General features: G+C 43.1%; 1 protein-coding gene across 3 annotated transcripts in view; it reads right to left on the reverse strand.

Annotated features, from left to right (window-relative positions):
- LOC139368101 (leucine zipper putative tumor suppressor 2 homolog) overlaps positions 1-26,284 on the reverse strand; it is a 47,622-nt gene that overhangs the window by 16,904 nt on the left and 4,434 nt on the right. Inside the window, exon 2 of one of the 3 annotated variants that reach the window (XM_071106669.1) lies at positions 6,866-6,975. The gene's annotated coding sequence lies outside the window, so the exon portion shown is untranslated. Of the gene's footprint in view, positions 1-2,064; positions 2,363-6,865; positions 6,976-26,284 lie in introns of those variants that run through there. The other 2 variants (XM_071106670.1, XM_071106671.1) reach the window with 2 other exon arrangements.

Genomic DNA, 26,284 nt, shown 5'->3' on the forward strand with positions numbered 1-26,284 from the left:
CATCTCTGATCAGTCTTCTCCTTGTATGAGCTGAAAGTTTAGAGGGACGGCCAGGTCTTGGTAGATTTGCAGTGGTCTGATACTCCTTCCATTTCAAAATTATCGCTTGCACAGTGCTCCTTGGGATGTTTAAAGCTTGGGAAATCTTTTTGTATCCAAATCCGGCTTTAAACTTCTTCACAACAGTATCTCGGACCTGCCTGGTGTGTTCCTTGTTCTTCATGATGCTCTCTGCGCTTTTGACGGACCTCTGTGACCATCACAGTGCAGGTGCATTTATATGGAGACTTGATTACACACAGGTGGATTGTATTTATCATCATTAGTCATTTAGGTCAACATTGGATCATTCAGAGATCCTCACTGAACTTCTGGAGAGAGTTTGCTGCACTGAAAGTAAAGGGGCTGAATAATTTTGCACGCCCAATTTTTCCGTTTTTGATTTGTTAAAAAAGTTTGAAATATCCAATAAATGTCGTTCCACTTCATGATTGTGTCCCACTTGTTGTTGATTCTTCACAAATGTTTGAAGCCTGAAATGTGGCAAAAGGTCGCAAAGTTACAGGGGGACGAATACTTTCGCAAGGCACTGTAGGTGCAGGCCACACCCCCAGAACAGCAGCACTTTGCTTATTTGCTACGTTCGTAAGTCGTATCTTTGAATGCTCAAACTGACATTAAATAAACATGCATGGTGTACAACTAAGCACAGGGACCAGGCACAGAAGACCAAACACGAACGCATCTCATTTATTGGATGTTACACACAGAAACGCCATGGACACACACACGCATACAGTAGGCCCAGCGGACCCTGCTTGGCTTGTATGCAACATCACGCAAACTTGCTTTGATACAAACCAAGAGGTTGCAGTGAATTCCTCAGAGTCAGTTGTACACATACACACACCAACACAGTCAGAGGGATCTGGGCCCAAAAATACAGTACACACGAGGGGATGTGTCAGGACCGTGAATAAGGACAGCTCTGTTTTACTGTCTGGTTTCGAGGCCGACTGAAAGAGGCACCAGGAGCAGCACTTCTGATTTGGGATGTATGAGTGAGAGCACGTGAGTGAGAAAGTGAACAATGGGAAGAAGAAAAAAAAAAATCACAGAAAGTGAGAAAAATAAGAGAGAGAGTGTGTGCATGGGCAGTTGGGAACAAACTGTCTGGAAATCCCATCCTCCACTCTACATCTCCCTTCCAATCTAATCCACTCTCTCTTCTTCTCCATCTCCCTCCCCCTTTCCATCTTGATTCAGAGAGTGTCCAACACTGAAAGTAGACCACGGAGGAAAAGTGTGACATTGCTATTTTGGTCCAACAGACAACCTACCTATCCAAGAAAATGGACCTGTTTTCCACAGCCCCGGTCTGTATGCTAAATCCCACATTGTGAGGCCATCGTCGTGATACGGACTGTCATAGTGCTTCTATGGATAATGAGGTGAGTCTTACACGTATACTTAATGCCAGTCTCTCCCTCTGAGGGCTAACAAATTGAGGCAGCACGGATAATAATGAAACCAGTGAGAGAGAAAAAAAAGAGGCCTCTTTTCACATGCATGCGCACATACAACACACACACACACATTCCAGGATAACTTTTCTCTGCCTGTCATCGTTTGTGTTTCAGTGAGCAGAGAAAGCTCTCCCACGCTAATAGCCATCTATAGTATAGATACGATGTTGTCTTACCGTAAACTTGCTACTATCCCATTTCAGATGACTCTGGTCATCGGAATGATCACTTCACATTTTAGTCATGAAGCAGACGCTCTTATTCAAACTGACTTAAAATGCATTCAACTAATGTAGGTGAGACTAAACAAAAATCGAAGAAAGAGATTAAAAAAAAACATTCACCTCTAGGAGTTAATTACACCACCAGGCATCAAGGCTAAGAGCCAACCCTCATGGCTCACACTTTGTCAACAAATGTTCTGTCTACAATTTTGGGAACCCCATCTCGCCTGTTTCTATTTTACATCAAACTACCTTTTTCCCAGTGCTCTATTCACAAAGCCCCCAACGTTCCCCGTTACAGAGTTACTACTCACACGTACCCCAAGATGACCCTTGCATAACTGCTTCTGCACTGGGCCTCCTCTCGTTCACTTCAAAGTCTTTCAGCTCCCAGATAACTCGCATCCACTTTTAATGTGTTCCAATCCTCCTGCTGCTCTGTGTCGGTCTCTTGTCCTGAGGGAAACTTCTGAGTCCAAACGCGGCTTATTGCTCAGGCCAAATGCCACCAATATGGATAGACGCTCCGGTCCCTCCTCTTCCTTTTTTCCTCTACCCCTCCTTCTCCCTCTCTCACACACTCCCCCGCACCACCTCCCCTCTCTCAACTCTCTTGCTCGCTCGCCCTCTCTCCTCTTCTCTCTCTCCTGTGTGGCTTTGACCAAACAGGCTCCACTAGGCATAGTGTGCCTTGCTGCCTTTCTCAAGTAATAAAAAGGAGGAAGAGAGAGACCAGTCAAAGGGGAATTCTCCCCTCCTCCAGTCTGTCTAAATCGGGATGGGAAGAAAGAAAGAAAGAAACTGGGCCAGCATGCTGATATTGGATAGTTTTCCAAGTTTTATGGCTCCTGTGATGTTGCTGTAGACATGCGTTCCTAACTAATCAGATTGCGTGTACAGCCAGTTCTTAATTTGATCACTCTGTTCTTGCTGACTTATTCACATATTCATGTTTTAAAAAGGCTTTTAAAAGTTTGTAATTTCCACTTAAAAATGTCTGACTTGATTTCCCCTACCGAGAAATTTATCAACCCCTATAAAAATGTCCATTAATTATAATCGACATAATAATTCACATGTCCCGTTGCTGCAGGATTTTTTCCCTGCTGTGGGAAACTGGTCAAATTAAAAGGTCAATTGCTCTTGAAAACTCCTTTTGAAAACAGCCTGTATCTCATCAATTCGAGTCAAACATTTATTCTAGTGTCAATTTACTACATAGTTTAAATAGAATAATGTTGGTTATAAAGTCAGTCTCGTCCAAAACGGAGTCATGACCAACTTCTGGGTTTGGTTTGGACTCCAATTATGTCAATTCATGCCCCCTTTTGCCTATTAACACATGGTCGCATCGTGTTTTCATGGAAAAGACTGGGTGAGTTCGCTTTGCATGGCCGGGTGCCCCGGGCGAGCGGCGACCTCTCCTTAGGAGGACCAATGGAATGGTTGAAAATGAGCAAACCCCACCTACCTGGCACACCAGGCCATGCAAACCGAATTCCCCAGACAACACGGTGTATCTTTGGCAGTAGCTTGATATGCAATACATATATTGATCAGGAAATAACTAAGTCTAGTGAAAATGGGCTTCTGTAAAGTTGATCAAGAATCAAATGGCCAGGATATGGATTAAATGCAACGCTAGCTACAAGTTATGCGGGCTGCCAACCGTCAAACTGTGCCTGGTGGTGTTGCTGACGGTGAGTTGGTTACACTAGTTGGCTACATTATTTGATAATGCTAGCGAATAGCAAGATAATGTGTCTCATGAAACACATTCCAGACACTGGTTCTCGCTACCTTTGGCATAACTGTGATTTGACAGAGAAATATCAGCTAGCTAACATTAGATAGGCTAGCCAGATGCCGCTAGCTATCCCTCAAGCTAAGCTTGGCTAAACACAAGGGCAGCGCTGGCTTTACTTTCCATTTGCCTCTTCCTCTCTACTCTAGCCCACACATAGAACTGTATCAGTCCTTGTTTGTTGTGGTTGAATGGCAAAGACAAAAAAAACACCCATATGAAACCACGCCCGGAAGACAACTCTCGTTTGCCTTCAGTCATGGCCGCTAGCATTTCTTAATGAGCACTGATGGAAAAAAAAAAAAAAAGGCCAAATCAGGAAGTGCAGCTCCCCTTTAAGATAGTACATCTGTATCTACAGTATGTGCGCCCATGAATGCACGTGTAAAAGACATAAGGTCTGTTCAACTCATAAGATAAATAAGTTTCCTTTTTATTCAAGATCATTCGGGATTTTGGCAGAGGCCCCTTATCTACTTCCCCAGAGTCAGATGAACTGGTTGATACCATTTTTATGACCCTACGTGCAGTTTAAACCAAGTTGCTAACTAGTGCAATTGCTAACTAATGTTAGCATAATGACGAAGTCTATGGTGTCTGCTAGCACTCTAGCAGATACCCATAGACATCCAGTCATTGTGCTAACGCTAATTAGCATTGGCTCATGAAACTACCTCTAACTTCCTTCATACTGGACACAGACATAACAGTTGTACCCACGAGTTCATCTGACTCCGGGGAAGAAGATAAAGGGCCTCATTTCCGGGGGAGGGGAATGTGCTACAGACAAGCAACATAACCCTTTACAGTTCATAGCAGGGTCCCACTTCAGTCAGTCACTGAGTGTGTTACAGTTTCTTAATGAAGCCTCGACAGACAGTGAGATCCAAACACCTACTGACAGTCCCTGTTTTCAGCCTGTCGGTTTCCAGAGAAGTTCTACTATACTCCTCCAGGCAGACAGCGTTCAGCCTCAGCCCTGACCTGCAAATCCTCCATCTGGCCACAATCAATGAAAAACTGTTTCAATCAATGTTAAGCTGTCTGACAGAGTGGACTAAAGTAGGGTAGCTAGAGAAGTAGGCTACAGCACATACTTCTCTCTCTCAAAAGTCCTACAAGTGGGTCACACACTGCTCAGTGTTCTGCTTGTGTCCTTCATACAGCGAGGTGTTGAATAGGTAGAGCTCTTCACTCACCTTGAGGGAAACCAAAGGGAGGCTGCGAGAGGGGTGTAAAGAAAGCTGACCTCTGGTATTGGTCCAATCCAGTACTATAAGAGCTCTAAGAAGTTATCTGCAGGAGACTGGACAACAAGAACCCCCCCCCCCCCCCCCCACCCCCAGTGTCCAGACCGGGCGACAATTAATCATGGGCCCAGTTGCTCACCAGCCTCTCTGGCACCATTCGACATTGTGTCTCACAGCATTATTGCATGAGAACGTTTCTGCTGGAGCCAGACCCTACTGGAAAAATCTGACAACCCCATAGTAGAATCATTTTATCTATTTACCTAGTCAAATCCAAATCAAATTTTATTGGTCACCTTCACATGGTAAGCAGATGTTATTGCGAGCGTAGCGAAATGCTTGTGCATCTAGTGCTGACAGTGCATCTAGTGCTGACAGTGCATCTAGTGCTGACAGTGCATCAATATCTAACAATTCCACAACAGATACCTAAAACTCACAAATCTAAGTAAAGGAATGGAATAAGAATATATAAATATATGGATGAGCAATGAGAGCGGCATAAAATACAGTATATACACATATGAGTTGAGTAATGCGAGGTATGTAAACATTATTAAAGTGGCATTATTAAAGTGACTAGTGATCCATTTATTAAAGTGGCCAATGATTTCAAGTCTGTATGTAGGCAGCAGCCTCTCGGTGTTAGTGATGGCTGTTAAACAGTCTGATGGCCTTGAGATAGAAGCTGTTTTCCATTCTGTACGGACCTCGCTTGTTGTTGTGTGTTTATGCAAGAAAAATGGTTTTGTGAAACAGCGGAAACATATGGCAGCTAGAAATCAAAACTGGAAGGTCTTCAAAAATAGATGGGAGCAGTTGATGGTAATGAAACGATGCAGACAACTACATTGATAGAAGTCACAATCTGCAATATTAAATCTGATCTACCCCTTTAAAAAAAAGGAAAATTCAAACACCACTCCAGTCTGTACTTGGAAAATTTAAGGTATTACCCAGGACAAATGCGACCTGCCAATCCGGTGTACCCGTCTGGCTGTTCCTCCATTATATTTTCATAACAAGGGCTCCTGTCTGTGGCCAACAGAAAGCTAGGTAATCCATCAGTGTCTGGTCTGCTATCGCTGCATGGGGACATCACTCCCAGGGGGAGCCAGAGCTAAACTTGCCTCAAAACTGCCTCAACCAACCCTCTCCCAAAAAGCCCTCTGTCACCAATCACCTAGCCTCGAAATTCAAAACTAGTGAAAATAAACTTGATTCAGTTACAATTCCAAGGCTAGTACCATAGAAATATAATTCTATGGCTTGTAATGTACCAATCAGTCCAAATGTGCCAACAAATAAACCAAGCCAGATGTTGACCGCTTTGCACTTTTAAATCGCTTTACACTGAAGTTGACGAGAAAAAGCTATTGGCATTAGCCGGAGTTGCCCTTGTGGATATAAAAATGAGTAAATCACTATTGTAAGAGCTCTAATACATCTGTACAGTACTCACTTAGCAGACGCCTTAGTTACTCACACACACACTCAGACTTACAGTATTGTGTGCCAAAGAGATTAGGGGTTACGCCTCGATCTTAAGCGTTACAGCAGTTACAGGGTGGTTAAGTGACTTAGTGCTTACTTCAAACAGCTGGAATTAGGTCCTGTGCGAGGATACAATTGCGCGACTTCAAAATTGACTTGGTAACACTTTACTGAAAGCCCACAGGCATAATGCATTCTACAAAATATCATAAGAACATATAAAACACCCTTACATTGTCTTATACATAGGTCCGCAATAGCCCCAACGCTGCCGTGTCTTCTATAACGCTTCTATCCGAGAGCACCCTTAGAAACAGAATGGTTCCAAACTGTTTATGTTATGAAAGCAGAAAGACAATTCAAAGCAGCTGTGAGCGCCAAAGTAACATTGCCACTGAGAGTCAGTAGTAATTTGAGAATGTTTCCAGAGTCTAACTTCAAGGTAGAGGACAAAATGAAGATGCGTGAAAGCCAGAAAGCCATCGCTTTCTAGGAAAACCAGCTGAGTAATGGAATGGTAAATTGACAATATAATTAGAAGCACATTGGGTTCTTGAGCTCGCTCACCTCTCAATGGCAGCCGGTCTTCAGCTTCTGGAGGCCTGAGAGAATTAGGGGGAACGGGTCGGCTGTGCATCCCAGGGACTCACTGCCGCTGTTGGGGCTCTACTCCTAGACTACAGAAGCAACCAGAAAGACAAATTGAAGTTAGCAAAACACAGGACCTTAGCTACAACTGCTACAGTACCAACTCAGAGCTGGAAGATCTGAAAGGTCACAACTGAGTGTGTAACCTACACCAGCATGTAAGGTGGAAGTAGCCTTTCCAAGGAAAATCAGTCATCATGTTAATACTTGAAGGGTAGGAAGCATGAGTTTCTCCTCACCAATGTAACAACACAGTGTGGTCAAAGACCACAATCTGGTTACCTAGAAGTATAAACACAGTTATGTAGTAACCAAAAAATATCTAATTTCCGGTTATCTTCTCAAAGTATTTGCTTGCAAGTTGGCTGAACATTTTATTGAAACCTGTCGTCATGAGTGCAAACAATTTTGGTTTCATTTGAAGTTAGTTTACATTATAGGGAATAGGCTGGCTTGCCAGGTCCTCCGTATTACATCACAGCCCTGAAAAACCTTTTCCGACACGACTACGGCATTCTGATCTGTCTTATGTAATGACTTGAAAGATGGCAAAGTGAGGTGTAACTTTGCATTGGGACGTTTGATGTGTATACATCACGTTTTGCTGCCTACCCTGATTCAGGAGGGGTTGGGTTAAATGCAGAAGACACATTTCTGAATGCATTCAGTTGTGCAACTGACTAGGTATCCCCTTTCCCCTTCCCATAAAGGAGGACCACAGAGGGGAATTCCATGCCAACTTAAGAGAACACTTCTTATGTTTGCCCTCATTTACGTAATACTTCAACTTTGACCTCTCCACTATGTTCATTAGTCATTTCTAAAGCACCTCTGTCCCCTACTCTTTTGTCTTTCTCTGAGTGCCAGAGTATGGGTGAAACTCAAGACAGTCCGGCAAACAGAGCTTCCAATGGGAAATAAAGCCCTCTGGTTGCCATGGCAGCCTGCTCGTGAAGCGGATTCCTCCCAGCAGCCTTTTGGACTGGGGCCACATTCCAATACTTTGATAATGCATCCTTCATTCCTTAATTTCTTTATGCGGCAACGTGGGACAAATTTACGGTTAAACTTATGCTGGACACAGCATTCATATGTGAAAGCAGCCATTTGCGACCACACTGCTCTGGCTGACTATCTGTGCTAATCAGTGCCAGGTTCATAATAGGGAGGGTATTTGAAATGATTTTACTTTTAGAATAATATGGTTAACTTTTTTCGGATATACCCCAAAGAATATTGTAAAAAATGCTTGACTAATCAAAATTATGCAAATGGCAGAGGTAAACAGAGGACATATTTTTCTCAGGTAATTTTGGCTTACAGCTACAGTGAAAGAGAAGTCCGATTTTCACCATGATGGAACGGATTCTGATACAAAAAGGTTTTCTGGTGAGTGTTTTCCATTGAACTGTGTCAGGTATTGTGGAAACTCCATTAGGTGCGCGCCTGTAATTGCTATTTTAAGAGGGGAAAATAGCATACCGATGTCAGGACAGACTGGAGGGCTAAATGCCCAGCAGTAGCTCAACGCACCATTATAAAAACTACATTCAAAGGTAGGCTGTTTTATTCAATTAAGAATTTCAAACGTTATGGTATATCCTTATAGGTAACTGTTGGATTCTAGCTTGAAATATACTTATTCATGTTCAACTTATTACTTTACATGTACAAGGAATGTATGTGTTAGGGGTCAAGGAAGGGTAAAGAGGAACTTGGTGTTGAAAGTTAGTGAAAGTTACTGAAAGAGAAAAGGGGAACAGAGTTTATGACCCAGGTCTGTTGAGTAAGGTGAACAGGAGGTCACTGATAAACATCATGGAGAAGTCACCAGATAAGCAGGAACTGCTCTACTGTAGACAACGCAACATTTTAAATCAAACTTTATTAGTCACATGCGCCAAATTCAACAGGTATAGTAGACCTTACAGTGAAATGCTTACTTACGAGCCCCTAACCAACAATGCAGTTAAAAAAAATATGGATAAGAAATAAAAGTAACAAGTAATTAAATAGCAGCAGTAAAATAACAATAGTGAGACTATATACAGAGGGGTACCGGTACGGAGTCAATGTGCGGGGGCACCAGTTAGTTGCTCCCTCTTTTACACCACTGCTACTCTCTGTTATCATATATGCAATCACTTCAATGACTCTACCTGCATGTACAGTGGGAAGAAAAAGTATGTGAACCCTTTAGAATTACCTGGATTTCAGCATAAATTGGTCATAACACAAAATATTATAATTTTTCATCTCTTTATTGATCACACCATGTAAACATTCACAGTGCAGGTTGCAAATAGTCTGGGTAGCCCTTTGATTAGGAATTCAGGAGTCTAATGGCTTGGGGGTAGAAGCTGTTTAGAAGCCTCTTGGACCTAGATTTGGCACTCCGGTACCGCTTGCCGTGCGGTAGCAGAGAGAATAGTCTATGACTAGGGTGGCTGTAGTCTTTGCATCACTGCCTGGTATGGCAACTGCTCGGTTGAGGCAGTGATGCAACAAGTCAGGATGCTCTCGATGGTACAGCTGTAGAGCCTTTTGATGATCTGAGAAACCATGCCAAATATTTTCAGTCTCCTGAGGGGGGAATAGGTTTTGTCACGCCCTCTTCACGACTGTCTTGGTGTGCTCGGCCCATGTTAGTTTGTTGGTGATGTGGACACCAAGGAACTTGAAGCTCTCAACCTGCTCCACTGCAGCCCTGTCGATGAGAATGGGTGTGTTCTCGGTCCTCTTTCTCCTGTAGTCCACAATCATCTCCTTTGTCTTGATCACGTTGAGAGAGAGGTTGTTGTCCGTGCACCACACGGCCAGGTCTCTGACCTCCTACCTATAGGCTGTCTCGTCTTTGTAAGTGATCACTGTTGTGTCATCGCCAAACTTAATGATGGGGTTGGAGTCGTGCCAGGCCGTGCAGTCATGAGTGAACAGGGAGTACAGGAGGGGACTGAGCACGCACCCCTGAGGGGCCCGTGTTGAGGATCAGTGTGGCCGATGTTTTGTCAGGCAGTATTGGGCAACAGATAGCAGTTCTGAGAAGTTACACCCCTAATCTCATCTTGACATAAATGCCTGTTTGATTGTGTGCAAAATGTGCTTGCAACTGAGGCACCCAGTGAGGAGAATAAACTGGGTTTAAGCTTCTTCTAGTTGTCCGTTTGAGTTTTTACTCTGTTTCTTCAGAACCTAACGTAACAATGTCACAATGATAATTTAAATGTAATTTAGACAAAGCTTTTTGATTGTTAAAATAGGTGTGAAAAATGTTCTCCAAAAATGAACACTCACTCAAGTAATCAAATACTGACGTCCGTTCGGATATTCTATTCATCAATTTACAGTATCCATCCCTAGTTCATTATAGGGCATAACGTTGAGGAATGTTAGGATATCAACATGCCCAGCCCTCCCGTTCACAGGCACATAAATCTTTTGTCTTGCTCTCAATTGTGGCAAGGCTAAAATCTTAAAAATGTCTCCTCTCCTTCATCTAAACCAATTGAAGTGGATTTAACAAGTGACATCAATAAGGGATCATAGCTGTAACCTGGATTCACCTTGTCAGTCTATGTCAGATGTTCGGAATGTTTTGTACTCAGTGCATATCCTGGATATTTGCAGGATCAGAGATGTTCACTAAGCCCTCAATTCTTATATTACAAGCGGAGGAATATTGCAATTTGTTCTTCTGCCTATTTATTGACTTTTTCCTTAAGCCAGGCAGAGTAAATATGTTGGTAGCAGATGGAAGTGTTAAGAAGACTGTGGCTTCCCACACGTAATGCAGCTCAAGCCACATGACGATATACTGGCTTCAGAAATATCACACTGTGGCAATATAATGCCCGTGTTGGGTAACACCACATTGGGTACACAGTGTGTGGGAGAGAGGTGCTACAAGACATATTGGATGATTTGACAACATAATAGTAACTCCTGGAGGTTTATAGTTGGCCCACACGGACCATTAACAGGTGCTTAGCTGTGCCAGCCCTCTCTCAACTCCTACTCTGAATCGATTGGAAGCAGTAATCCACATTATTGCCCTACCAGCTGCCAGATAGAGGGGGATTAAACTTCATGCAGAGAGCGAGAGAGCAAAAAGAGACTGCGAACCCTCTGTTTACCATTGCATTACATTATTAATCTGCTGAACAGGCACCCTCACAGACAGCCATCGATAACACTAACCTCTCAATGACCTGTTCAGTGAGCCATTACCACCGACAGGCCTTTATTGCAGGCTACCTTGGGGTGGCAGGTAGTTGAGGTTAAAGAGGTGGGCTAGTAAACAGAGTTCAAATCCCAGATCTGTCAGGAGTGTAGGATGGAGGATAGATCGCTCTCACCATCTCCAATCTGTTAAAATATATCTTATTGAAGGGAGAGGTTCACAGGTTCATATTCAAGGGTGCACCTGGATACGTAAGCTGTATTGATTGATTTAGTGAAACACTAAGGGTGTTTGCAAGGCCTTATAAACCTAAAAAGGGGAAGTATTTGGTTAATGCTCTATTTTGCAAAGTCATGAATAATATGGTACCCAATTGCGCCTTTAGTGTGAATAAGTAGCTTTGTTTCAACAAAATAATCTCTTTTTATTTCATTGTCCTGTTGAAAAAACAAATGATAGTCCCACTAAGAACAAAGCCGATGGGATGGGGTATTGCTGCAGAATGCTGTGGGAGCCATGCTGATTAAGTGTGTGCATTGAATTCTAAAAAAATGACAGACCGTGTCACCAGCAAAGCACCATCACACCCCCTCCTCCATGCTTCACGGTGGGAACCACACATGCAGAGATCATCCGTTCACCTACTCTGCGATTCAAAGACACAGCGGTTGGAACCAAAAATCTCAAATTTGGACTCATCAGACCAAAAGGTCAGATTTCCACAAGTCCATTGCTCGTGTTTTTTGGTTCACGCAATTCTCTTATTATTATTTGTGTCCTTTAGTAGTGGTTTCTTTGCAATAATTTGACCATGAAGGCCTGATTCACACAGTCCCCACTGAACAGTTGATGTTGAGATGTGTCTTACTTTATTTTGGCTGCAATCTGAGGCTGGTAACTCTAATGAACTCTGCAGCAGAGGTAACTCTGGGTCTTCCTTTCCTGTGGTGGTCCTCATGAGAGCCAGTTTCATCATAGTGCTTGATGGTTTTTGCGACTGCACTTGAAAAAACTTTCAAAAGTTCTTGACATTTTCCGAATTGACTGACCTTCATGTCTTAAAATAATGGACTGATGTTTGTCTCTGCTTATTTGAGCTGTTGCCATAATATGGACTTTGTCTTTTATCTAATAGGGCTGTCTTCTGTATACCAATGCTACCTTGTCATAAAACAACTGATTGTCAAAAATGCATTAAGGAAAGAAATTACACAAACTTTTAACAAGGCACACCTGTTAACCTCTCTGCGCACGGAACCCAGTAGCGGGCTGAAATTCCACAACATCAGCTGTGCCATCAGAGTCCTGGGTTCGCGCCCAGGCTCTGTCGTAACCGGCCGCGAGGTCCGTGGGGCGACGCACAATTGGCCTAGCGTCGCCCGGGTTAGGGAGGGCTTGGTCGGTAGGGGTGTCCTTGTCTCATCGCGCACCAGCGACTCCTGTGGCGGGCTGGGCACAGTGTACGCTAACCAAGGTGGCCAGGTGCACGGTGTTTCCTCCGGCGCATTGGTGCGGCTGGCTTCCGGGTTGGATGTGCGCTGTGTTAAAGAAGCAGCGGCTTGGTTGGTTGTGTATCGGAGGACGCATGACTTTCAACCTTCGTCTCTCCCGAGCCCGTACGGGAGTTGTAGCGATGAGACAAGATAGTAGCTACTACAAAAATTGGATACTACGAAATTGGGGAGAAAAGGGGTAAAATTCAAAAAAAAAAAAAAAAAAAATAAATGAAATTCCACAACATACGGTGATCGCTACATAAATAGTCATATTAAACATTCATGAAAATACAAGTGTCTCACATGTATCTAAAGCCTAGAATCTTGCTAATCCAAATGCATTGTCAGACTTTTAAAAAGGATTTACTGCGAAAGAATAAGATGCGATTATCTGAGGATAGAGCACCATAAAAAAAACTATTTCAACCAGCACAGGCTAACAAAATCAAAACTGCATTAAAATAAATTGTTTACCTTTGACGATCTTCGTCTGTTTGCAATCCCAATGCTCATTGTTACACAATGAATGATCTTTTATTTGATCAAATCCGTCTTTATAGCCTAACACAAAACATTTTGTGAACCGCTTGTGTCATGAATTCCGTCTCATTCCATTTGACGACACATTCGAGGGTAAATACCCACACAAAACGTGACTTTTCCAGTCATGTTTGGTTTCATTGCAATCAAATGGTTTGTTTGCAACACAACCAAACCTGATGGGCCATTTCGCGGGACGTATTGACTGAAAGAAACCGATTTGAAGACAACAAGTAATGACATCACTGTGCACCAATGATATGACCACTGTTTCGTTGATTGACTGTATTTTAACCCAATGACCACTGATCGTCTTGAAATCCTAGCTGGGTAGATAGCCAATGAGCCGAGGTAAACGGCAATACGCAATGGTTGTGTGTTGGAAGACCAACCCATGTAGTAAACTCCGGAGTAAAGAGAGTCATTCGCTATTGAAGTTTTATACCGGAAGGAGCTACACATATTACGCACAGCATTGTTTGGTAAATGCGCAGATTCAGCTGTTTATATATCAATCATTATGGCGACTAAGTCAGGGAAAGCTAAATCGAAGTCTAGATATACAGGTGTACACACAATTTTAGAAGAAATTGATCGGAAAAGTGAGAGAGATTGGTTGTAGGACGATTAATTTAGCGATTCCCAAGTATTTTTTGAACGGAGAGGACATGTTTTGGACTGGTAAATTCTTCTCATGCTAATGCCCTTGTCTGAATATTTGTTTTTCATTGTATTATCTAAACCAGATCTATTGTGTTATATTCTCCTACATTCAATTCACATTTACACATACAGTGCCTTGCGAAAGTATTCGGCCCCCTTGAACTTTGCGACCTTTTGCCACATTTCAGGCTTCAAACATAAAGATATAAAACTATTTTTTTGTGAAGAATCAACAACAAGTGGGACACAATCATGAAGTGGAACGACATTTATTGGATATTTCAAACTTTTTTAACAAATCAAAAACTGAAAAATTGGGCGTGCAAAATTAGAGGTCGAAGGAATTGTCCGTAGAGCTCCGAGACAGAATTGTGTCAAGGCACAGATCTGGGGAAGGGTACCAAAAAAAATGTCTGCAGCATTGAAGGTCCCCAAGAACACAGTGGCCTCCATCATTCTTAAACAGAAGAAGTTGGGAACCACCAAGACTCTTCACAGAGCTGGCCGCCAGACCAAAATGAGCAATTGGGGGAGAAGGGCCTTGGTCAGGGAGGTGACCAAGAACCTGATGGTCACTCTGACAGAACACCAGAGTTCCTCTGTGGAGATGGTTGTCCTTCTGGAAGGTTCTCCCAACTCACTCCACCAATAAGGCCTTTATGGTAGAGTGGCCAGACGGAAGCCAATCCTCAGTAAAAAGGCACATGACAGCCCGCTTGGAGTTAGCCAAAAGAAACAAGATTATCTGGCCTGATGAAACCAAGATTGAACTCTTTGGCCTGAATGCCAAGCGTCATATCTGGGGGAAACCTGGCACCATCCCTACAGTGAAGCATGGTGGTGGCAGCAACGTGGGGATGTTTTTCAGTGGCAGGAACTTGGAGACTAGTCAGAATCGAAGCAAAGATGAACGGAGCAAAGTACAGAGATCCTTGATGAAAACCTGCTCCAAAGCACTCTGCCCCAGTCTGAGGTCCTAAGGTTCTCCTTCCAACAGAACCACAACCCTAAGCACACAGCCAAGACAACGCAGGAGTGGAATCGGGACAAGTCTCTGAATGTCCTTGAGTGGCCCTGCCAGAGCCCGGACATCTCTGGTGAGACCTGAAAACGCCGTGCAGCGACGCTCCCCATCCAACCTGACAGAGCTTGAGAGGATCTGCAGAAGAGAATGTGAGGAACTCCCCAAATGCAAGTGTGCCAAGCTTGTAGCGTCATACCCAATAAGACTCAAGGCTGTAATCACTGCCAAAGGTGCTTAATCAAAGTACTGAGTAAAGGGTCTGAATACTTGTGTAAAATGTGATATTTTTATACACTTGCAAACATTTCTAAAAAAAACATTTTTGCTTTGTCATTATGGGGTATTGTGTGCAGATTTAATGAGGGGAAAAAAACAATTTAATCAATTTTAGAATAAGGCTGTATCGTAACAAAATGTGGAAAAAGTTAAGGGGTCTGAATACTTTCCGAATGCACTTTATAGTATTTCCGACCCGTAACTAATAACATACTGAAGGTGTGATGTACAGCAAAGGGAGAATAAGAAAAGTCTACAACTTTACTACCTTACAATTACTAGTTCATATCAGGCAGGGGCTTCAGATGGTCTTGCCACAAACAGCAGGTCCATGATGTCCTGATTCTTTTACATAGGGCTGTGACGGTAATTGACTAAATATGTCTAAATCTAAATCTAAATATGTAATAAAATACTTATGAAAATATATGTGGACATCCCTTCATTTCTGGATTTCAGCCATACCCGTTGCTGACAGGTGTATAAAAATCTAGCACACAGCCATGAAATCTCCATAGACAAACATTGGCAGTAGAATGGCCTTACTGAAGAGCTCAGTGGCTTTCAACGTGGCACCGTCATAGGATGCCACCTTTCCAACAAGTCAGTTTCCTTAAATTCCTGCCCTGCTAGAGCTGCCCCGGTCACCTGTAAGTGATCTTATTGTGAAGTGAAAACGCCTAGGAGCAAGAACGGCAGCTGCGAAGTGGTAGGCCACACAAGCTCGTAGAACGAGACCACAGAGTGATGAAACGTGTAAAAATTGTCTGTCCTCTGTGCAACACTCACTACCGAGTTCCAAATTGCCTCTGGAAGCAAAGTCAGCACAATAACTTTTCATCTGGCGCTTCAAGCCTAGGATCACCATGCGCAGTGCCAAGTGTCGGCTGGAGTGGTGCAAAGCTCGCCGCCAATGGACTCTGGAGCAGTGGAAATGCGTTCTCTGGAGTGATGAATCGCCCTTCACCATCGCAGTCTGATGGACGAATCTGGGTTTGGCAGATGCCAGGAGAAAGCACTATGCATTCGGGCAGGTAGCGAACTGTAAAGTTGGGTAGAGGAGGAATAATGGTCTGGGGTTGTTTTTCATGGTTTGTGCTGGGCCCTTTAGTTCCAGTGAAGGGAAATCTTAACGCTACAGCATACAATGACATTCTAGACGATTCTGTGATTCCAACTTTGTGGCAACAGTTTGGGAAGGCCCTTTCCTGTTTCAGCATGACAAAAATCCTGTGCACAAAGTGAGGTCCATACATAAATGGTTTGTCGAGATCAGTATGGAAGAACTTGTCTGGCCTGCACAGAGCCTGACCTCAACCCCATCAAACACCTTTGGGATAAATTGGAACGCCGACTGTGAGCCAGGCCTAATCGACCAACATCAGTGCCCAACCTCAATAATGCTCATGGCTGAATGTAAGAAAGTCCTTGCAGCAATGTTCCAACATCTAGTGGAAAGCCTTCCCAGAAGAGTGGAGGCTGTTGTAGCAGCAAAGGGGGGGACCAACTCCATATTAATGCCCATGATTTTGGAATGATATGTTCGACAAGCAGGTTGCCACACACTTTTGGTCATGTAGTGTATGTAATCATTCCATTCTAGGTCAAAAGTTTACACTGTTCAGTTAATAAAACATTGGATTAACATATTTTTGGCAAACCATCAATTACCTAGATTGTGTGTGTGTGGGAATGCGTGACAAGAGCCCTCCAAAAACCAGATGTCAAGATCTTCTAAAAACAGACTGCGTTGATTGACTGCTTGGGGTTTAGAGGAACGGAGAGAAAAAGTGAGGACAGATTAAGCCCTATAATCTGCAGGAAGGACAGCCAGCAATCTATCGTCCAAAATTCACCAAAAACAGAGCCTTCAGAGTCAGATTATACCTTCTATCTCAGTTCCCCGTGTACTGTGTTCCACACTATACATAAGCTACAAATCCTTTTTAGATCATGGCCATCGATCTAAAACACCCTTAAAGTCTAGAGAGACAAAGTGGGCTAATAATTACCTGTTGAAAACATTTTTTTTTATACGTCTAATTCTGTCTATTTCACTGTTATGCATCTTCAGATGTTTAAATGCTATTTTCTTTCAATTAAGTTTGATGTAGCACAGGAAGAGAAGTAATTAGGGGGTGGGGGTCGTCTTGGCCAGGGTTCTCCACATAGTGGAGGTCTACATTCTACAACAGGATAAGAGGCGGTGGCCCACCACTTCCTCTGAGTCCAAACACTGCCGTCACACGCACCACAAGGGTTTGTTATTGTACAGCTGTGTGCCAAGGAGTTTGTTGGCTATACAGCACAAAGAGATCTGGGATCAGGCTAATGGCTTCAGACAAGCAGTGATGGGACCACACCCTTACCACAGGCCACAAAGGGGGAATAAGGAAGTGATGAAACAACAGTTGGTACATGATTGTAATGTAAACACTCGTAGTAGAGGTTTTGCTAACCACCAATCTAGGATCAAGTTACTTCACCCAAAATTCTAACCTTAAAACATTAGGAGGATTTTCCCAATCTGAGCCTGGACAAGCAGTTAGGGATCATTTCTACCAGCTCCAATACAAACAGTTCAAACTAGGTACCCCTGTCAAGGTTGTGTGAGCAAGTCTGAACTGTAAGTATTTGTACAGATGTAGGATCTTAATTTGATTCATCTTTTGTTGCTGAAAATGTTTATGCAGATGACCTTTGTGATTTACATAAATTGACTGAAAACCTACACTAACCTACACTTATATTGACAGTATTCCACATTTCATGTAGCCTCATTTTGACCAGATAATAGCCTAACCACAGATCAAGCAACAGTATGGACTAAACGTTCACATCCTGTTACTACAGGAATTTTTGCTCAAATTAAAGATCCTACATCTGTACATTTGTCATTCTGTCCAATAGAGAGCATTTGTTTATGGAAGGAATGGCACACAGATTATTCGGGCATCTGTCCAGGAGAACACTGGCATGCTTATCCTATGAGGAAAAAGAGGGATGTCTACATGAGAAGAAAAGCATTCTGCACCAAGATGTCCCAATCTCAGTTTATTTTTCTATGAGATCCTTCCTCATTGAGGATCATTACAGCAAAAACCTCAGTAATTTCCCCTGTCCTGAGAACAGAGGGTAGGGGAAATTCCATTCAATTCCAATGTACATTAAAGTGGCTGGCGAGGAGGGAGGGAATATCATTAGACACAATGACTGTGTTTCGAATTGCATAGATACTCCCGTAGTCGTAGCACATGCTCATTTTAATGTAGTTGAATAACTAGGATGTCTGTTACATTAGCCATAAATGGGATATGAGAACACTACACATTCTGCATCAAGGATCATGTGGAGTGTAGGACTTCCTACCTTGGTGATTTGAAAAGAACACAGAGATCAGAAGAATACAGGGCGGTAGTCAACAACTCAAGCCTGACTTGGTTTCCACCCCACCCTGGCACAGTGGGCTACTGAAACTGTGTGTGTGTGTGTGTGTGTCAGCAGTGTAGGCAGACCGCCTCTCCAAACTAATTACTTCAGACCCAGTTCCCCTCGGTATGACACGTCTGCGCCCCATGTAGCCCTCTGCTCCAACAGGCCCTGTGCATCACCCTCTGCCTACCACACGATTTGCTTCAATTCACCCATCAAACCTAATCTCATAAACAGCTTCTTCCTATAGGACAACTGCTATTAAGTTCTGCTTTTCAAAAGGGTCACTTACACCTGACCAGTGTCTGTTTTTCATTGTGTGTACGCACGCGCGTGTGCATGTGTTTTTGTTTAACTATCCTTGTGGGTACCAGACCTCACAAGGGTAATAAAACAAGGGATATTCGGACCAGTGGGGACCTTTTGCCGGTCCCCATGAGGAAAAATGCTATTTTAGGCTTAGGGGTTAGATTTAGGGATTTGTGTGTGTGTGTGTGTGTGTGTATATATATATATATATGCTACTTTCTATTTCAGCAGGAGGCTAATCAGGCAAGATCAATGAGTAGTGCTGAGCAATTAGTGCTTTTTGGAGGTCAGTTCGGTTTACGTTTGATTATTAAATACTTTCTTCCGGGTTTCTATTATTTTTTTTAACAATGCATTATGCGAGAATAAAACAATTTAATAAAAGTCCCAAGATGGTAGTGACTGCCCATTACTGCTTATCACTTATTATAAACTGGGTGGTTCGAGCCCTGAATGCTGAAAATCGTGATATCAGACCGTATACCACAGGTAAGACAAAACACTCATTTTGACTGCTCTAATTTACGTTAGTAACCATTTAATACTGTATGGCCAATATACCACACCTCTTCGGGCCTTATTGCTTAATTAACCACCATTCACAAACCAAGCCATGAGGTCTAAGGAATCATCAGTAGAACTCCGAGACAGGATTGTGTCGAGGCACAGATCTGGGAAAGGATACCAAAAAAATGTATGCAGCATTGAAGGTCCCCAAGAACACAGTGGCCTCCATCATTCCTAAATGGACGAAGTTTGGAACCACCAAGACTCGTCCTAGAGCTGACCGCCTGGTCAAACTGAGCAATCGGAGGAGACGTGCCTTGGTCAGGGGGGTGACCAAGAACCCGATGGTCACTCTGACAGAGCTCCAGAGTTCTGGTCTGATGAATCCAAGATTGAACTCTTTGGCCTGAATGCCAAGTGTCACGTCTGAAGGAAACCTGGCACCATCCCTAAGGTGAAGCATGGTGGTGGCAGCATGGTGGTGGCAGCATCATGCTGTTGGAATGTTTTTCAGCGGCAGGGACAGGGAGACTAGTCAGGATCGAGGGAAAGATAAACTGAGCAAAGTACAGCGAGATCCTTGATGAAAACCTGCTCCATTGCGCTCAGACTGGGTAAAAGGTTCACCTTCCAACAGGACAACAACCCTAAGCACACAGCCAAGACAACGCAGGAGGGACTTCGCGACAAGTCTCTGAATGTCCTTGAGTGGCCCAGTCAGAGTCCGGACTTGAACTGATCGAACATTTCTGGAGACCTGAAAATAGCTGTGCAGCGACGCTCCCCTTCCAACCGGACAGAGCTTGAGAGGGTCTGCAGAGAAGACTGCGAGAAACTCCCTAAATACAGGTGTGCCAAGCTTATAGCATCATACCCAAAAAAGACTTGAGGCTGTAATCACTGCCAAAGGTGGTTCAACAAAGTACTGAGCAAAGGGTCTGAATACATATGTAAATGTAATATGTTTTTTATTTTAAATAGATTTGCAAAAAAAATGTCAAACCTGTTTTTGCTTTGTCATTATGGGGTATTGTGTGTCGATTGATGAGGGGGAAGAAACAATTTAACCCTTTTTAGAATAACGCTGTAACGTAACAAAATGTGGAAAAAGTCAAGGGGGTTGAATACTTTCCGAATGCACTGTACGTCGCACAGTTTGGGCTTGATCTGATTTCTCTATAGAGAAACTACACAATGTGTGTGTTGAGCCACCCCCCACAAAGAAAGAATTTAACCGAAGTCAAGTCGGCTGGTTAGTTGAATGAAAACCAAAATGTTGGTTAATTGCTCAGCACTAGCAATGAGAAAGTATATTTAAAAACAACCCCGGTTACGTAAGCCTAGGTAATACCTTCACAGCACCGCAGGAAACTTTAGCAAGGGGAAAAGGAGTGAGTGTAATACAGTACATGAGGGCCATCCCACATCAGCTGTGAATGTCATCACACAAACTACCACCGCCCAATCACAAAGCACTCAGGAAGAACATAACATTTGTGTCACACTTTAAACCAATGTTTTTTTGCCGCTGAAACAATTTGTGATGTGTTGCTTTGTTGTTGTTTTTTATTTTATACATGTTTATTTAATTTGATCCCTTGGGTCTCGAGTGGGGTTGGATTAGGATGTGGGAAGGGGGGAGGGGTGTAACTTCATCTTGTATTCATGTTTGCTGACAATTATTATTACAAAATAAAATACATTTGATCACAAAAAATACCATTTTGTTTTTCAACCTCAACAGTTTGTATTCATCTGAATTTACAGTAACCAGAACATAAAAAACAAAAATCCCCAGACAGGGTATTAAGTAGTGTAAAAACTCATTGACTGAAATCTGCAGACCTCATTCCTTTGATTTTGGAAATAAGAAGAAAGGCTCAGGCCCAAAGAAGAACAAAAAAACCTGTCCACTACAAACAGCCCCTGGGTCCTAGCTTTCTAGGGCTTTCTGTAATAATATCTGCAATAATCAACAAAACTGTACTGAAATGACCATCACTAAAATTGCATTTTACTATCCATTGAAACAAATTCAATCACTACAGATTATAAAACTGGTGACAAATCGACAGTCAGTGCAAAAATGCAATAAGGTAGCAAATTCCACTAGTCGCCTAGTCTGACGTCTTATCGGGAATGTTTACCAAACTGTAAATCTAATTTCCAGCTCCAGCCCAGCAGTTCCTGGGCCACTTGTCAAAGTGCTTACATGGATGCCGGGTTAAAGTCGAGCCTGAGAAGAGGAAGAGAAAGCATTGGAGGAAGATAGAGGGTAATGCGGTTTCAGTGGTGGTGGAGCACAGATTGTGTACGGTTAGGAGAAATTGGGGTTCGTATACTGTCTGTCTGTGACACGCAGGGAGATGACTTGGAGCGAAAAAGTTGAGGGTGCGAGAGCTCCTTACATGAGGCAGAGATGCACTGCGTCGGGGTACACTACACAACCCAGACATTTCAGATGGACTTTTTTTTGTTCAAGACCATTAGTTAATCCTAACCACATCGTGACCTGACCAGGAAAAACTCCTGCCTCCTGAAGATGATACATGACAGTCAGCCTTTAATGAAAAAAATCTTCTGGATCTTATACCAACATTTGATCTCAAAATACCATCATTAACCTTTCCCAGGGAGTGAGAACCCTCATTAACCGGCCCCCTTGACTGTCCCCTGTCACAGTGCCCTTCAGAAAGCTGTGTGGCCCAGCTGTTCACTTAGCTTAATGCTGAGAACATCACTAAAGCCTGAGGGTAAGACGGTGGCCCGCCTCGGTCTGTGTCATCAGGCATTGAAAAGGGATCCATTGTAGAGGAAGTAGTACTGTTGACAGATCTTTTACAGACACATACAGATAAAAGTAGGTAGGCGGTAGGCACACACAGAACCTTTAATTAGCCTTTAGGTTAAGGGCCGAGCCTCCCTGAAGTGCTCGTCTTTTCAGTCTGATAGAGCTCAGCTCAGACCTCCCTTTACTCGTAAACGATTGAGGAATTTCATAGACTTCTCCCAACCCAAATATACAAAGAACATGAAGTTTCCTCCATGGCCTTGTTGTTGTTTCAAACTGTTTAACATATTGTGGTGAGGTGAGTGGGAAGGAAACTATGCAACATCACTAATTACAATGAGAAACAGGAGGTTGATGCGGCAGTGGGACAGAAACAAACTAGCCAACTCACAGATCCTGAAGACAGGGAAAATGACTTGTGTAAGCACTTTACAAGATGCTCCCTTTGAAATTAACTACAGCAAACCTTGAAATAAAAAAAATGCCACTATATTCACCCTGTTATACAAACAGACAATGATGGCAAGTCTAGAGGGACTTGACCTTCAGTTTCAATGTCTTTCGAGGGAAAAACCTAAGTATCCCTTACACAAGCAGGTCATCCACTGAACAGGAAACTGGACAAGGCCCAGGTTAAAATAAACAACACAAACCCTCTTCCTCATATTTCCCAAGCATCTTTCAGGCCCACAAGGGGAATTTCTCCATGACACAGCAAAATGCTCACAGACAAACACTGCTTTCAATTATTGACAATGCCCTCTACCTCACCCTTTGTTCTGGTCCCTATTTCAAGCAAGTGAAATAGTCAAACAAATTCTACATACAGTACAGTATTGCAGGTTACCCAAATGAACTTGATCACAGTACAAAAAAATTACAGTAGTTCTCTCAGATCCAGTCTCAAATTCCCTTGGGTCCTTGAGCCCGGATGAGTTATTATATTTTTAGCATCATTAATTACAAGACATGCAGCCTCTTTTGCGTGATGATTGCCTCAGTGAAGCACATCTAAAGCCTGCTCCCTGGTGTTTCATACATACAAAGCAGAACATATACTGCTAAACCATAAAACAAACGCACCAACAGAAGTCAATGATTTTGCTGAGAAATAAATACAGGAGGAGGAGGGGGGGGGGGGTGTAATGGAAGGACACATTTTCAAAGTATTAAAACACTGTCTCTCACTGTAGCGAGGAGAATGGGGAAAAAGGGAAAGATTTCAGATAAATCATTGCATTTCCCCAGAGGTTGTACATACAGTGAATTCGGAAAGTATTTAGGCCCCTTCACTTTTTCCACATTTTTATTCTAAAATGGATTAAATTATTTTTTCCCCATCATTAATTTAGCAGAAACCTCATAATGACAAAGCAAAAACGTTTTAGCAAATGTATTGAAAATAAAAAACTGAAATATCACATTTACATACAGACCCTTTACTCAGTACTTTGTTGAAGCAGGAATGACAGCAGGAATGACAGTCTTCTTGGGTATGATACTACAAGCTTGGCACACCTGTATTTGGGGGGTTTCTCCCATTCCTCTCTGCAGATCCTCTCAAGCTGTCAGGTTGGATGGGGAGCATCGGCGCACAGCTATTTTCAGGTCTCTCCAGAGATGTTCGATCGGGTTCAAGTCCGGGCTCAGGCAAGGCCAATCAAGGACATTCAGAGACTTGATTTTATTTTTATTGTACCTTTGTTTAACTAGGCAAGTCAGTTAAGAACAAATTCTTATTTTCAATGACGGCCTAGGAACAGTGGGTTAACTGCCTGTTCAGGGGCAGAACGACAGCTCGGGGGTTTGAACTTGCAACCTTCCGGTTACTAGTCCAACGCTCTAACCACTATGCTACCCTGCCGCCCCTAGGCTACTTGTCCCGAAGCCACTCCTGCTTTGTCTTGGCTGTGTGCTTAGGGTCGTTGTCCTGTTGAAAGGTGAACCTTCACCTCAGGTTGAGGTCCTGAGCGGGTTTTACTCCGTTCATCTTTCCCCTCGATCCTGACTAATCTCCCAGTCCCTGCAGCTGAAAAACATGCACACAGCATAATGCTGCCACCACGCTTCACCGTAAGGATGATGCCAGGTCTCCTCCAGACGTGACGCTTGGCATTCAGGCCAAAGAGTTCAATCTTGGTTTCATCAGGCCAGAGAATCTTGTTTCTCATGGCCTGAGAGTCCATTAGGTGCCTTGGTGGTTCCAAAATTCTTCCGTTTAAGAATGATGGAGGCCACTTCGTTCTTGGGGACCTTCAATGCTGCAGAAATTGTTTGGTACCCTTCCCCAGATCTTTGCCTCTACACAATCCTGTCTCGGAGCTCTACGGACAATTCCTTCGACCTCATGGCTTAGTTTCTGCTCAGACATGCACTGTCAACTGTGGGACCTTATATAGACAGTTATGTGCCTTTCCAAATCATGTCCAATCAAATTAATTTACCACAGGTGGGCTCCAATCAAGTTGTAGAAATAGCTGAAGGATGATCAATGGAAACAGGATGCACCGGAGCTCAATTTTGAATCTCATAGCAAAGGGTCTGAATACTTATGTAAATATGGTGGTTTTTAAAAATGTAATCTAAAAACCTGTTTTTGCTTTGTGTGTAGATTGATGAGGGGGAAAACATGTTTTTGTAATAGGGGTTGTGGTATCCACATAGTGGGGCAAAAAAGTATTTAGTCAGCCACCAATTGTGCAAGTTCTCCCACTTAAAAAGATGAGAGGCCTGCAAATTTCATCATAGATACACTTCAACTATGACAGACAAAATGAGAAGAAAAAAAATCCAGAAAATCACATTGTAGGATTTTTTATGAATTTATTTGCAAATTATGTTGGAAAATAAGTATTTGGTCACCTACAAACAAGCAAGATTTCTGGCTCTCACAGACCTGTAACTTCTTCTTTAAAGAGGCTCCTTGGTCCTCCACTCATTACCTGTATTAATGGCACCTGTTTGAACTTGTTATCAGTATAAGACACACCTGTCCACAACCTCAAACAGTCACACTCCAATCTCCACTATGGCCAAGACCAAAGAGCTGTCAAAGGACACCAGAAACAAAATTGTAGACCTGCACCAGGCTGGGAAGACTGAATCTGCAATAGGTAAGCAGCTTGGTTTGAAGAAATCAACTGTGGGAGCAATTTAGGAAATGGAAGACATACAAGACCACTGATAATCTCACTCGATCTGGGGCTCCACGCAAGATCTCACCCCGTGGGGTCAAAATTATCACAAGAACGGTGAGCAGAAATCCCAGAACCACACGGGGGGACCTAGTGAATGACCTGCAGAGAGCAACAAAGCCTACCATCAGTAACACACTACGCCGCCAGGGACTCAAATCCTGCAGTGCCAGACGTGTCCCCCTGCTTAAGCCAGTACATGTCCAGGCCCGTCTGAAGTTTGCTAGAGAGCATTTGGATGATCCAGAAGAAGATTGGGAGAATGTCATATGGTCAGATGAAACCAGAATAGAACTTTTTGGTAAAAACTCAACTCGTCGTGTTTGGAGGACAAAGAATGCTGAGTTGCATCCAAAGAACACCATACCTACTGTGAAGCATGGGGGTGGAAACATCATGCTTTGGGGCTGTTTTTCTGCAAAGGGACCAGGACGACTGATCCGTGTAAAGGAAAGAATGAATGGGGCCATGTATCGTGAGATTTTGAGTGAAAACCTCCTTCCATCAGCAAGGGCATTGAAGATGAAACGTGGCTGGGTCTTTCAGCATGACAATGATCCCAAACACACTGCCCGGGCAACCAAGGAGTGGCTTCGTACGAAGCATATCACGGTCCTGGAGTGGCCTAGCCAGTCTCCAGATCTCAACCCCATAGACAATCTTTGGAGGGAGTTGAAAGTCGGTGTTGCCCAGCAACAGCCCCAAAACATCACTGCTCTAGAGGAGATCTGCATGGAGGAGTGGGCCAAAATACCAGCAACAGTGTGTTAAAACCTTGTGAAGACTTACAGTTAACATTTGACCTCTGTCATTGCCAACAAAGGGTATATAACAAAGTATTGAGATAAACTTTTGTTATTGACCAAATACTTATTTTCCACCATAATTTGCAAATAAATTCATTAAATCCTACAATGTGATTTTCT

This window comes from Oncorhynchus clarkii, chromosome 16, assembly GCF_045791955.1.
Source record: "Oncorhynchus clarkii lewisi isolate Uvic-CL-2024 chromosome 16, UVic_Ocla_1.0, whole genome shotgun sequence".
NCBI classification, from domain to species: domain Eukaryota; kingdom Metazoa; phylum Chordata; class Actinopteri; order Salmoniformes; family Salmonidae; genus Oncorhynchus; species Oncorhynchus clarkii.